The sequence below is a fragment of the Tachypleus tridentatus genome, chromosome 12, assembly GCF_004210375.1.
Source record: "Tachypleus tridentatus isolate NWPU-2018 chromosome 12, ASM421037v1, whole genome shotgun sequence".
NCBI lineage: Eukaryota > Metazoa > Arthropoda > Merostomata > Xiphosura > Limulidae > Tachypleus > Tachypleus tridentatus.
This window is the reverse complement of record NC_134836.1, coordinates 111,753,441-111,769,399: the sequence shown is the minus strand read 5'-3', so window position 1 is coordinate 111,769,399 and position 15,959 is coordinate 111,753,441. Positions and strand designations below refer to the sequence as shown.

General features: G+C 36.1%; 1 long non-coding RNA gene across 1 annotated transcript; it reads right to left on the bottom strand.

Annotated features, from left to right (window-relative positions):
• Positions 1-510: 510 nt before the first annotated feature.
• On the bottom strand, positions 511-15,637 carry LOC143233094 (uncharacterized). The gene is made up of 3 exons (XR_013017961.1): positions 15,288-15,637; positions 14,176-14,378; positions 511-1,011 (listed from the first exon to the last, which is right to left on the bottom strand). It is a non-coding gene; the product is annotated as an uncharacterized LOC143233094 (long non-coding RNA).
• Positions 15,638-15,959: the final 322 nt, after the last annotated feature.

The following is a 15,959-nucleotide window of genomic DNA, read 5'->3' as shown; positions in this document are numbered from 1 at the left end:
ATAGCTAATGTCAATGTTACATGTTGCATCTGCGAAGAATTTGGCTTTCAGAATATTGTTATTCTGATGTCATATAATGATGTCATAACTCACGTAAAAACAAAAGTTTTACATATTAACCCTCTCTCGAAACTATTCTCGACATTTAAAAAAAAACCGGTTTATAGGCAGCGACTTTCGGTGTGTTCTTTAAACAATGTTTGTTTGTTTTCTGGAGATAAGCACAAAGGCACACACTGGATTATCCGTGATCTGTCCCCCATGGGTTTCGAAACCCACTTTATAGTATTATAAGACTGTGGATGTACCGCTATGACACTGATGTAACTCAGTTGCTATGTTGCATAATAAAGCTAACAGTCATTTTCAGTTGAGATTTAAAATAAAACCCCATATATCAGTAGAGGGCAGCACTGAAGTGAGTTGTTGGAAAAAAATAACATTTGGCAAAAACTAGTAACAAAACATGACATTCCAGTTAAAACCAAATTTATTCAAAAACCAGGCACAAAACTGAGGTCTGTACTACGTAAAAACTACACTGACAAACACCACACCAACATTATTTATAAAATACAATGTGATAACTGCCTCAACTTATATATTGGAGAAACAAGTAGAAATATGGAAACCAGATTCAAAGAGCATAAAAAGTAACCTTCACACGTTTTCGGACATTGCAAGTCAAATAAACACAGCATAACCATAGAAAACACTCAAATACTAAATAAAGGAACAAACATAAACAAACACAAAATTAAAGTAGCCTTACTTATACAACAACTCAAGCCCAAAATAAACCAATACAAAGGAACATCTTTATACCTGTATTAAAAATAATAAAATAAATAATATAAAATTACATATTAAAACATCTAACACCGCCCTCTACATTCTGACACTCAGTTACACAACGTCTTTCAAACATGTGGTCAGCTTCCGGTCAGTTACCTCTTCCTTTCTTTGTGAACCTGACGATGACCGAAGAAGATCGAAACGTTGTTCACTCCTCTACGTAAAAAAAAAAAAATTCTCAACCCAAACGAGCCGTTTTTACATATATATATTTTTCTCTACAAGTGGATTTTCTCGACATCACTGAAATATACCTTTCGTTTTAGCGTTGTAAATCCGAAAACTTACCGTTGTCTCACCAGGAGACTTTTAGATAAGAATGCATGTTTCTGCCAATTATTTTTACAAAACTCACTAGATGGCAACACGGTGTTAGTGCTTTGGACGATTTTCGAGCAGTTTACCAAAAGTTTATAACGTTTATTTACCGTGCTACTTCCTTGCATAGATTAAGAGAAATAATAATTTGTTTTCTTATACTAATAACAGTATTTATTCAACTGTTACTATCCAGAACTGTCCATTAATGGTTCGCAGTAGGTTTCAGGACTTGCAACACGTGAAATGTGGATTTCATTTCTGCGAAGGTACAATATGCTACCTAATGCAAACAACGACATACAGGGCGGCCCGCAAGTCCCAACCCATCCATATATCTTATGTATCCAGTGTATCTGTGTGGTGTCACCAGTATTATTGCGCTCATGTAACAACGTACTTGTCACAATACGCTCTTCAAGTGTAAATAGGCTTACATCAGCTATATTTCTCTGAAAAAAAGAAACAAATTTATAATACATGCGTAATTGAATATAACATAATAACATATGGATGGGTAGGGACTTACGGGCCACCCTGTAGAAGTATCAGTTGTTAAAATTTACTTTCAGAATCTAAAATTTGGTAAGCACTTCTAAATTTAATATTTGCTAACATGTCTTCTTAATTCTAAATTTCCCTACTTTTTGAACGTACAGAAACTTTACAAATTAAAAATTAGGTGTGTAAAGTAGAATAACAAACTTAACCGTAATTCCCGCCACGTAGTTTGATGAACTGATAACATAAAACGTGACTCATATAGGTAATAATTCTGATTTGGTATGACAGCGGCGCAAACCGAGGTAGAAATATAGTACGTCTTGTATAAATATACTTTTATGCTCCAAACTATTACATCTTTTAAGCTTCATATTCTTTTAATGTAGGGCCTGCCATTCCGCTAATGACGTTTCTGTTACCATAGTAACAGAGAAAAAACAGTAGATTGCTCAGACTGGGAACAGACACGACGGACGACCTAAATTATTTAACGAGCGAAATTGTAGGAGACATTAATGTGTGTAAAATTAGCTGTGAACATACCGGTTTTAGTGCTTTTAAGTTTGAGTGCTGGTTCGAAAGTAATTAAAAGTACTTTCATACAATTTTGTTTTTATTTGTAGCAAAGCAAATAATTATATTTTAAAATATGGTATACGATTCTCATTATGAACATAGCTCATAATCATAGAACTTTTACTTTGCAATTTCATCTGAAGCTACAAGAGGGTAATCTGCGTTAGCCGCCTGTAATTAGTCCATAATTTAGCAGTGTAAGACTAGAGGGAAGGCAGTTAATCATCACCACCCACCGCCACTTCTTGGTTTGTTTTTTGGTTTTGAATTTCGCGCAAAGCTACTCGAGGGCTATTTGTGCTAGCCGTCCCTAATTTTGCAGTGTAAGACTAGAGGGAAGGCAGCTAGTCATCACCACCCACCGCCAACTCTTGGGCTACTCTTTTACCAACGAAAAGTGGGATTGACCGTCACTTTATAACGCCCCCACGGCTGAAAGGGCGAGCATGTTTGGCGCGACGGGGATACAAACCCGCGACCCTCAGATTACGAGTCGCACGCCTTAACCCACCTGGCCATGCCGGGCCTACTAATAATAACCACCTAGCCATGCCGGGCCCTACTTGTTAGTTAAATTTTAAGCAATACTAAAGAAAATATATTGAACCAACAACATTTTTTAATAAAGGACAAATTTTACTAAAAAGAATAGTAAAAATCGGGAATCTATTGAATTTATATGTACTAATTTTCACGTTTAGAAAGTAAAAATAAAGTGACATTCTATAATTTCAAGAATCAATAGATCTTTATAGAAAAAGTAGACGACCGTTAAGAGAAACCTAACCGATTAGATTAAGCCTAAAGCGTTGAAAAAATTCTTTTATTATTTTGTTGTGTATGGAGATGTATGTAATAAATAGGACATTTAAAACCCGAAACGTAAAGTTTACGTGCAGAAGCGAGTCGACAACAGAAAGAAGGACGTAAAAAACAGCAAAAGAAAGACGTATTGACATTCTCCCTTCAACGACCAAGGCTTAGAGAGCTGACATGTTAGTGTTAAGTGGATCTGATAATTTTATTCCCACGAGAACGAAAGTGTTTGCAAATTACATTTAAGTTGCATCATGTTAAATAAAGAAATGTCATGTTGAAGGTATATTCATTACACATCTAAATTCACACTGTGCTTTAAATGAAAGAATTATCTGTTGATAATATTTTTAATATAGAACCAACAAGACCTACGTGACTTCGTAATACGTCTATTGTCTTGCGACAAATACCCGATAAACGCTTAAAAGTTAAACAGGATTATTTACATTTTTATTTTATATTTGAAAATTTAATTTAACCAGGTAGGTTAAGGCGTGCGACTCGTAATTTGAGGGTCGCAGGTTCAAATCCCCGTCGTACTAAACATGCTCGCCCTTTCACCCGTGGGGGCGATATAATGTGATGGTAAATCCCATTCTTCGTTGGTAAAAGAGCAGCCCAAGAGTTGGCAGTGAGTGGTGATGACTACCTGCCTTCCGTCTAGTCTTACACTGCTAAATTAGGGACGGCTAGCACAAATAGCTCTCGAGTAGCTTTGCGCGAAATTCAAAAACAAATAAACCCTCTAGTCTTACACTGCTAAATTAGAGACGGCTAGCGCAGATAGCCCTCGTGTAGCTTTACGCGAAATTTTAAAAAAATCATTATACGTTTCCCTTTGGAATAACTTGAACGTGGATTTATTAAGATGACTATAAGCTGGATTAGCATTCTATTTGTCATATAGTCCCTTATTGATTTATATGTAATTTGACAGCTTATAATGTTAAGGTAAAGTGTTGGACCTCTATGACTGGCACAGCATAGATATTCCATTGTGCAACTTTGCGTCTAACAAACTAACAAGCACTTTGTCATGAGAAACGAGAAGAAAAAATGACTGTCTGAAGTCATTTCGATTTTTAATCAAGATCTATGGCACTGAAGGAACAGGACCAATTGTGTCTACACATTCCATATAATATCTAATGAAAGGGCTGGCGTCAAACAAACACTAACATTTTACTTCTTCCTTTCGAGCTACAGAGTGCTTAATGGTCGGTTCGTTGTCGTCTGTCTTTCTGATGAGTGAGTGACTCACGCACTCTTTGTATCAGTCTTCCAACGCAGTTCCACTAAATTAGAGAAACGCACAATAGGTGGCCACTACTTGTTCTCTCTCGGGAATGAATGGATTAGTGAACTTGTAGACCGTGAGTCACCTCTTTAGCACTCAGCCTATTATCCCTGAGGGTGTTTCACGATAATCTAGGAGTCTAGATTCTAGTTTATAGCAAGCACGTGAGTAATAAACAGTCAACTATAATAGTTTTGTTCTTATTTTCAACTAAACACGCGAAGTTGGAAGAACCAAGAAATAACGTTTTTCTAATAACCAGGCAAATATGTCATTATTGTATTCAGTTGTATAGGCAAATATGTAATTATTGTATTCAGTTGTATAGGCAAATATGTAATTATTGTATTCAGTTGTATAGGCAAATACGTCATTATTGTATTCAGTTGTATAGGCAAATATGTAATTATTGTATTCATTTGTATATCCAAATATGTCATTATTGTATTCAGTTGTATAGGCAAATATGTCATTATTGTATTCAGTTGTATAGGCAAATGTCATTATTGTATTCAGTTGTATAGGCAAATATGTCATTATTGTATTCAGTTGTATAAGCCAATATGTCATTATTGTATTCAGTTGTATAGGCCAATATGTCATTATTGTATTCAGTTGTATAGGCCAATATGTCATTATTGTATTCAGTTGTATAGCCAATGGACAGCTAAATGAAAGTTTTGTTTTCACCAAGGGGCCTCACTTTGTTTTGTTTTGCGAGTTCTTTAAGAGCAAAACTACCAATTCGCTAACTGTGGTGTGCCCCATGAAAACCTGATTTTTTAGCGGCTTAAGTACAGAGACTGGAGACAGGGGAAACAAAAGGTCTTTGTCGATCCACTTTTTTAAACGGTGTGTGTGTGTGTTGGGGTAATCTCCCACCTTCATGTTTGTTAGCCTGGCATGGCCGAGCGCGTAAGGCGTGCGACTCGTAATCCGAGGGTCGCGGGTTCGCGCCCGCGTCGCGCTAAACATGCTCGCCCTCCCAGCCGTGGGGGTGTATAATGTGACGGTCAATCCCACTATTCGTTGGTAAAAGAGTAACCCAAGAGTTGGCGGTGGGTAGTGATGACTAGCTGCCTTCCCTCTAGTCTTACACTGCTAAATTAGGGACGGCTAGCACAGATAGCCCTCGAGTAGCTTTGTGCGAAATTCCAAAAAAACAAAACAAACAAAATCATGTTTGTTTGTTTTTTTACAGGTACAAAGCTTCAGACATGGACAATCTCCTCATATTTTATCAAGAACTGAATACACAAAATGACTTACACTTGCTACAAATGCACGAGCAGCAACTTTGTACTACCTATTGCCTAGGCTATCGAGTTTTTCTTATAAAATGTTTGTCATTGACCATTCGCTTGTGATCGATTGTGTTATTTCAATTTCTAGCTGTAATATGGTTTTCTAACACTATGTATAGGGCTTCGCGCGCTGTTTTTAAATAGTAGCAACTGAATAAAATGTTTTCTAAAAACACGATTCCTCTAATTATTTTGAGAAGAAATATTGACCTCGTCCTTAGATAATAGATTATCTTTTGCCAATTACTATTCCTTTAAAAAAATGTACTGCACCCTTTTAATACCCAGAACTTGGGTAAAATGTGGGATTCTCAAACAGTGCACAAGGAGAAAGAGAAAAAATAAGTATTGTCAATTGTTACCAGCGATTGAAACTGTGCAAAACCTGTACTAAGGTAAAAGTTATCAAAATGGAGGTAACAGAATTAATTTCTAAATACATACATGACTGGCTTCCCCAGTTTTGTATTCCTTCTGCTATTAATGGATAAAAAACCCTAAATATTACCACTGAGCCACCAGAGGGAGAGAAAACTTCAGTTCTAAATGGTTTGATATTTACTGATACAGAAAATAATAAATGATTTGAATTTTCCATTCAAGAGTAGTCTCCCGCTGATAAGTAGCGATAAGTCTACGGATTTACAATGCTAAAATCAAAGGTTTGAGTCCCTTCGGTGTACTCAGCATAGATAGCCTAGCGTGGTTTGCGAAAAGAAAAACACACACACCATTCAAGATAAACATGAAAATAAAACCGACAACGATAGAAGTCTCGATACAATTAATGTTTAGACATATAATTTGTATATATTTATTATATTGTTCTAGAGTAAAAAAGAATCTCTGTATTATGACAACATACAAATTACGTAAAACCACATTATGCAATCTCGAATTAACCAATTTAACTGTAATTTAATGTAACTAATTTAAAAACATATTTTTTATTATTAAATAACAAATTTTAATTACAATAAGTGTACGAGGGCTGTTCAAAAAATACGCGGACTGACGTCATAAAACAAAATGTACTTTATTTAGAAGTTACAGGTCTGGGACCCCTTCAAAGTACTCTCCTCCCCAACGCACACACTTATCCCAACGGTGTTTCCAGTTGTTGAAACAGTCCTGGTACGCTTCTTTTGTAATGTCCTCCAGCTCCTTCGTCGCATTTGCCTGAATCTCGGGTATCGTCTCAAATCTTCTTCCTTTCAAGGGTCTTTTGAGTTTGGGGAACAAGAAAAAATCGCAAGGAGCAAGGTCAGGTGAGTAGGGGGGGTGGGGAAGAACAGTGATCGAGTGTTTGGCCAAAAACTCACGAGTTCTGAGGGCTGAATTTCGCAGCAACGCGGTGCATCTTCAATTTTTCGGTCAAAATCTCGTAACAAGATCCAACTGATATCCCACACTCTTCAACAAGCTCCCTGACAGTCAGACGTCGATTTGCCCGCACTAGGGTGTTGATTTTGTCGACGTGTGGGTCGTCAGTTGACGTGGAAGGACGTCCAGGACGCTCATCATCTTCAATGGACTGTCGACCATCCTTAAAACGTTCATGCCACTTGAAACATGCCGTACGCTTCATAGCAACATCACCGTAAGCCGTGTTAAGCATAGCAAAAGTTTCAGTCGCAGATTTTCCAAGTTTAACACAAAATTTCACAGCAAGTCGTTGCTCCTTCAGGTCATTCATTTTGAAATCCGCCAAACGAAAAAATCGCACTTCACTTAAAACCGCGTAGCTAACACACAAATGAAGATATATGCAATCGGGAAATGGCGTCGTAATTCGCTGATCTATGCGAACCTAGCGACACCAAACGGATTCCCCTGGAACCAACTAGAGCCGCGCAATTCAAACAGTCCGCGTATTTTTTGAACAGACCTCGTATCAATCTGTGCACTTCGGCTTTGTTTTCTAATACATGTAGTATGTATCATATCAAAATATTTGTGGTATCCAGCTAATTCGAGTTGTTACTGAAAGTTGATAGAGATTTAACTCAGTACTTGGTGCATTTATTTGGCTTTGGAACAATTATATTGGATACAAGAGGGGGAAAAAAAAATGCAGTACCGTAGCTTTAAAACGAACAAGTTAAGAAAACCCTAACTTTGCTTTCTGCCATAAGGCCTACAACATAATATTTGTTTGCGTATATTACGGGATATAAAAACATTTCCAAATATTCTCACACGAATATATTTGCCTTCTTAACTGATGTTTTGGACAAATTGTAGGACTTCTCTGACATTTTCCGTTTTATTTCTGTAGCTATTTATCGCTGTTAAACCCCGATAAACTCGAAAAAGTCTTCCTTGCTTTCAATTGTAAAAAAAGGTTTTCCTCCATATTATTCTAGAAATATTAAAGTAGCGAGTTTTGAAGAAGCCATACGTTATTCCAAAAAAAAAAAAAAATGAATACTGATTGCAAAGAGTGCACTGTACGTACGTATATCAAGTTGAGTAAATAACTGCATGAGAAAAGTAGGCCTAAAAATGTCGCGCAAGCAATTTTTGAGTGCTTTCAAAACAAATTACTATGGCATCGAAAGAAAATATTCTACTGTGAATTTGTAAATAACCTGTCTTAATATTGTTTTTAAATTTTGTAACATATTCCACGATACTGTAAGAAAATTAAAAAACAAACAAAAAATCGTTCTGTACAGAGAATAAACGACAAATAAGCTTACAAAAACTGCGTTCTTTCGCTTTGAAAAATGTTAAAGGTGCCTCTACTGATGTGGGTTTAGCATCCAAAACCCAAATAATACCTATAGTTTAATAATATTACAGTGAGGTTATTTTGGAAAGAAAAAAAACTCATCTTGAGGAGGGGGATCCTTTATTACGACTAAATTTTCTTTGACAAAGTGATTGAGAGACCACTAAAATCGGGCCTGGCATGGCCAAGCGCGTAAGGCGTGCGACTCGTAATCTGAAGGTCGCGCCTCGTCGCGCTAAACATGCTCGCCCTCCCAGCCGTGGGGGTGTATAATGTGACGGTCAATCCCACTATTCGTTGGTAAAAGAGTAGCCCAAGAGTTGGCGATGGGTGGTGATGACTAGCTGCCTTCCCTCTAGTCTTACACTACTAAATTAGGGACGGCTAGCACAGATAGCCCTTTAGTAGCTTTATGCGAAATTCCAAAACAAACAAACAAAACAAACCACTAAAATTCCAAATGAAAATTTAAAACGTACTGGCAAAATGTACTCTATTATATTCATTAGGATGTATTTGAGTCATAAAATTTACGAAATTGTATAATGAATACAAAATATCGTAAAATTTCTTTTAGTTCATAATATTACATAAAAAATACTACTTGTACAAATTACACAGTTCTTTAAAATTCAAGATCACTACACTTTTATTTACCTATAATACTTTGTCGTTACACTATTCAGTACAATTTATTATCAGATACTTAATTTTGAGAATTTAGTATAAGGATGAAAATGGTTAGGCCTAGCTTATTATTTGTCCCAGGGCAATACTGTATGGTGTTCCGCGTTCTTGTATGCCTAAGGTATGTGGTCCCTCAGGCGCAAGGCACTAACTTTTGAATTAAAATGTATCGCTATCTTTACATACCTAATATAGACAGTATTTCAGCCTGAATTTTATAATGTCTTAAGGCAGTATTAACTTATGGTGATAACGGTTGTAACTTTGAAATTGTGTGTAAATAGATCTAAAATTTCGTTGAGACTCATATAACCACCGTAAGGAATTTGCTTCGTGACATTTCCTTTAAGAGTGAACTCCCTTGAAGAATTTGCCAATTTAGGAAGTGGAACTGATGTTTCCAACGCGACTGTACTTTAAATACGTGTGGATTAGATAGTCAGGTCAGAGGCCCTTAGGTTTTGAATGTAGTATTCACTAACTTTGAACTGTTGATACGAGAGTAAGAAGCTGGTTAGAAGTACCTGCCATCACAAAAACTTTACATGGCTGTTTTTTAAACAGAATAATGGAATTGTTTATTACTTTTGTAACGCGCTCACTGCTGATATCTTGGATTCTTCAGGAGAATCGTGTCAAGAACCTAAACCCTTTGATTCGCATCCCGATACGCCAACCATATCAATTTAAGAGTCATACATTTTAACTTGAATTAGTTTGTGCTGTTTATTTATTGTTGTTGTTCATTTCTTAAATTTATTGCTAGTTTACAATCTTTCGAATCGTTGAAGATCTTCTGTGGTGCTGTGCGAAACGTTACCAACTGCATTTTTTTTTTATATTGGAATAATTAAATTTAACAGTTGGTGTGTCAAAAGATTGTATGTCTAGTTTCTGTCAAGTATGAAAACTACCAATGAAATCAGGTGTATATTGATTCGATGTTAGTTGATTAATTAACAGTTTTTTTACAGCTTTTATCTAATTCATAGAAATATTACAATAAAGTTGTCGAAAACGCGGAACATACAGAACTAACGTTGAACGCTGTAATTGTTCCATGACTATAAACGTATTAAAATATCAGTTGTTTAATTTAAATTAAATTTAACCGTGAAGTGTACTTGAACTCTGTAAAGTAAAACTCAGAGTTTATTTATCTACAACATCGATGTAGTTAAATACCACTGTGTAATAATTATATTCTTAGTTTGTAAATAATAAAACACAAACACACTGTAACGTATAACTAACTTCCCGTGGCACAGCAATATATTTGCGTACTTACAACACTAGAACCTGGTTTTGATACCCTTGGTGGGCAAAGCACATATAGCCCCTTGTGCAGCGTTGCGTTTAACTTCAAACTATGATGTACCATTACATAATTTTTGTTTGGAAAATGAGAGGACGTGAACGGACCCTTCGAGTAGAGCTTTACATTTTGGAACTACCACACAGGGTTCAAATCTGTGTAATACCACAAAATATTCTCCTGTGAGTTAGTTATAAGAGTGACAGTCATTCTCTTAACGTGAATAATAGGTTACTGCTGATTGGCTGCCTTTCTTCTGTCCAGTAGTTCAAAGTTTGGAACATTGATAAATATTTGTTAATAGCTTAACCTAATAAATACAAATTGCGATCACGAGACATTAATTTTCAGTTGTTGCGAGTTAGCTTCTCTCAGAAAGAACAATTAAAGATCGATTCATAACTTTACTGGGAAAAATGAAAATATTTTTTCTTCAAATGTTGTCAACATGTAAAAATCACAAAGAATTATCTAAATAATTAAGTTACCATTTTCGTCATTAGATGGCGCTTTCCCATATATTAACCAAACCTTGAAATACTTCAAAAGTGAGAACGGTCAATAAGTAAATAATTCATACGTTTTTGTTACAATATACAGTACAATGCATAATAATGTGCCTATAACTTTCCATCTGATAATAGCTTAAAAATCAAATGTATGAAAAAACTGTATATTTGTTGTTTATAACTTACTAACTGTACGGATTTTAAATTTTTAATTACGCACGTAGAAAACTGCATAATTTAAGTAAATTTCTGACAGATGAAAAAACGGTCATTCTCAGTTAATATATATATTTATTTACGTGTGTGAGTAGAATAGTTTAAATTTTTTCTATATTCATTTCGAGGATGAGATTCTCCAGAGAATACTTGACGAGAGAGGAAAATAAATTCCTGGATTAGAGGTCATTAATATCATCCAGTTCTCTTGTGCTATAGCGTTAAGCCTGAAAGCTTATCAAAGTAAAACCGTGCAGCATTCATTGTGCTTAATGACAAACAAACAAACGTTACGGATGACAGGCAGGACATGATTAAGTCTGTGTTCTTTGTAATTTAAGCTAACTATTGCACTGTCGTGATCTCTCTTGTTAACCAACAGGAAGGCCACTGCCCCCATCTAAACCAACCAAATAACTTACATGCACCACTTGCTCTGTACTATATGAAGTAATTGAAATGTCTCGAATTCATTTGGTCCGTTAAACCTAATAAGATCTTTGCTGTTTTGGAATAGAAATAACTTCTTCCCAAGGATGAAAGATGGTCCGTAGTAATTAAAAAAAAAAAGACAAAAAATATTTTAGTAAAGCCTCCCGATGGGGCAGCGGTAAATTTACGAGCTTACAACATTAAAATTCCAGGTTCGATTCGCCACGATGAACACAGCAATTAGCCCAGTGTGACTTTGCTCGAACATAAACAAACAAATATTGCAATAAATGTATGGAAGATAAACACAGATAGGATGGTAGACTATATTTATAAAACTCACACAAGTCGTAGAGAAAGAAAATGAAACAGGGCACTTAATTATACTACAGACAGAGCTCCTAATGGTACTTCATAGCTATACACACGGTGTTATTTATTCAGTTTGTGATTCCAAGCCTGTACTTCTCTGCCTACGAGGCCTTTCTTTTAATTCCAGAGCTCATCAACCCGAGATCCAGCATGGCCTGGTAGTTAAGGAACTTGACTCGCAATATGCGGGTCGTGGATGCGTTGTAATGTAACAATCAATCCCTCTATTCGTTGATAAAAAGAGTAGCCCAAGAGTAGGCTGTGAACCGGGGTAGTGACAAAGTAGCATTACTTCGTCACACTATTTAACTTTTTTCTCCGATTTCCTGTTACTTTAATACTCTAACAAATATTTTACATTTACTTATGTAAAATGTAGAAGAAATTGTCTACTTTTACTCCACTACATTTCTTTCATGAGACCGTCGTTAAATAAGAAACGAAACTTGGAGAAAATCACACTGGTTGCCATGGGGATAGTTTTTGTTTACATCAATCAAACACGCCCACTCTTTCGAACAAGTCAATCAAAAGTCGTAGTGTTTACTGTACAGCCATATTATATCTCTTGTTGACTGTGATAATTTTGTCCTACTGTGAACATCATATCTGATGCAAATAATCATCCTCGGCTTTATTTCAAAGACTGAAAACAATAGGGAAATTCAGTGAAGTATGCAGTTCACTCTGAGATGCATTAATCGGTGTAGTAGAATATGTGAAAACTAGCTGTATATTAGTGAGGCACTGTACCATAGAGGCACTGTACCATAGACAGAATATTATAATAAAGATTGAGTTTGTATCTGCGTTTTTTATGTGCGAGTTTAAATTTAATGTTGGCTATTTTTAATACTGATATCATCACGTGTGTCTAATACTGATATCACCACGTGTGTCTAATACTGCTATCATCACGTGTGTGTAATACTGCTATCATCACGTGTGTCTAATACTGCTATCACCACGTGTGTTTAATACTGCTATCATCACGCGTGTTTAATACTGCTATCATCACGTGTATCTAATACTGCTATCATCACGCGTGTCTAATACTGATATCACCACGTATGTCTAATACTGCTATCATCACGTGTATCTAATACTGCTATTATCACGTATGTTTAATACTGCTATCACCACGTATTTTTCATTCCACTTTACTGCCACTTGAGTACTGTATGTATTCGGTACTTTTTGCTTTGGCCCGGCAGGGCCAGGTGGGTTAAGGCATTCGACTCGTAATCCGAAGGTCGCGGGTTTGGATCCCCGTCGCGCCAAATATGCTTGCCTTTTCAGTCGTGGGCGCGTTATAGTGTAACAGTCAATCCCACTATTCGTTGATAAAAGAGTAGTCCAAGAGCTGGCGATGGGTGGTGAATACTAGCTGCTTTCCCTCTACTCTTACACTGCTAAATTAGGGACAGCTAACGCAGATAGCCCTCGAGTTAGCTTTGCGCGAAATTCAAAAATCAAACCCATCAATGAATCTATTGACTAGCTGCCTACCTTCTAGATTATTACCCCCCCCCCCACCTCCAGTGGTACAGCGGCATGTATACGCTTGCATCGCTGAAAGCCGTATTTCGATATTCGTGGTGGACAGTGTACAGATAGCCCATTGTGTAGCTTTGTGAAACAATCCCTCTAGATTATCACTTCTAAATTAACCTTTTTTGTTTGTTTTATTTTACGTTAAGCATTTTAAGAATTTTAAAGAAATTTTGTCACGTTATCAATATTTTACTGTGATTTATACTTTGTGTAAGAAAACCTACAGTCTGCTAATTTTTATCCCCATCGTAACGGCTCATAACAATTTCCGAGTTTGTTTGTTCTTGTTTTTTTTTCAAGTACAAACTTTAACTCATAACTCTGACGTCGCTTCACCGATTTTAAATCTAATTATAGTTTTCGATTTAAGAGAACAAACCATTTCGATTGATGTATTTATCAATGCCCAAGGTCTCATGGATTAATATATTCGAATTCTGCCTGAAAGAATTTCATTATGAGGGTAGACTGGTAGAGATACGCATGAGTAATAAATCGAATAGGTAAACGCGCGTCTTACGTTTAGCATCACTGGTTCACAAAAATGTAAGTAACAAAATGAAAACAAAAAGTCTCACAAATTAATTTAATTTATAATTCTGCCTAAAAACATTAGGTGCAGCGGTTATTGAGGATTCTGTTTTGTATGACATTTAACAGATTAACATCTGCTAAATTTATACCTATTCCAACTTCAGTGATCTTGGAAGATCGTTTTTTTTTCTTGGGGGGGGGGTCAATGATTCTTCTAAAAAATGCCTCCACCTGAACTTAAGTGTCAATCTTATGTCCAACCTTCTATGTTCTCTGCCCATGACGAGTATCGAAATCCGAATTTTTACGTCATATGCCTTCAGACTTACTTCTGAGACACTCGGGGAGACTTCTGGAAAAAAGAAAAAAAAAAGATACCCGCTTTAGAAAACATTAACTAGAACGTTTATTATTTAATAGGTTCAATCGGAATAGTTTCATAAATAGGTACACGTATTTAAGAGATATTTGTAATTAATGTTACAGACAGGATAAAAACAAAGTCAGACGATATGATTTTTTTAAATGAGTTCTTTGTTTAACTTTTAACACCCTCACTTATTTCTTGATAAGTAGTTAGCCTTTTATGGCTTGAATTTGCGCTTTCGAAGCACATGGTACAGTTACGTATGGCACGTGACTCCCACATTTTCCGTGCGCAGTTCTTGCTGATGACGTAATGAAAGTTCCGTCTAGCACATAGGTTTTTAAAATTTAACCTACGTTTCAAAGTTAGAACAAAATAACTTTGAAATGGCCAACTGCTTAATGTTATAAATATCTAATTCCGACCACCACGTCTTTACTATATGTAGAAGAGGAACATGGGCGTCCGTAAGGAAGAGGGGGACAAAAGGGGCACTTGCCTCACTGGAAAATTAGAAAAATATTTCTTTATTCATTCATTCGGTATATATATGCTCCTTCATCGGGAGAAGTTTCAGTGGACACTCATGAAAAGGAGTTATGAGACAACCAAAATCAAATACATCCAGAATGCTAGTACGTCAACAAGACTGAAACATGGTACCTTTCAGAAGCCATTATGGTCTTATTAGGGGCGCCATTTAAAAAAAAGCCAAGGGGGAGGCAGTAATTACTCTGACGCTGTTTACCTTGGTATATAATGTGTAGTTTGTTCTAGCACATTTGTTATCAAATAATATAAGATACCACAGGGCAAATTACCCCCAAATTAACCTCCTTGTTACTTTTTAACCTTTAAAACTTCAATAACCCCCAAATACTTATCTTCTTGGACCTCAAAAAAAAAGTTCTTGATCATGGAAATCTGGAATGGTGATCGTAACTCCAAAGTTTCTTATTATCCAGTAAATATATATATTTTTTCCTGTGCTTTGAGCTTTTCAGTCCTTCGCGTTTCTCAATGTTGTAATGGGTACTGTTGACGACAGGCAAGAAGCACGGTTAAAGTGGATTCAACTCGTGACCTTTAAAATATCGACCTCGTTGTTTACGAAATTCGAGCAATGGCCCTTGGCAACGTGCTTAACTTTGTTACACGAAAACACAAAGACGCACACTGCTAAACGCCCCCTTTCACACAGTCGAGAATGGTGTGATACAATAACACTACCGCTGGGATAGAAAGCAACGACTAGTGTGCATTACCCATGTGAAACGTACGTTTGTTCGACTCAGTTTACTTACATGGTACTTGTAAAAAATCGAATACATGACGGTAATACGTCTCAAAGGTTTTTTTTTTTATAAATCTGATAAAACATCTGTAACATTATATCGTTTAACACTGAAATAATAGCTGGGATTTTGTTACCAATCGTATAGATATATCTTTGTATATATTGGCTAATAAGACAATAGTAAATCAGAAACAAGTGGTAAAGACCAAAATTAAGGCAAAGCTACGTTGGCGGACGCCTTGGTAATCACATTAAAAACCAGTTAAAAG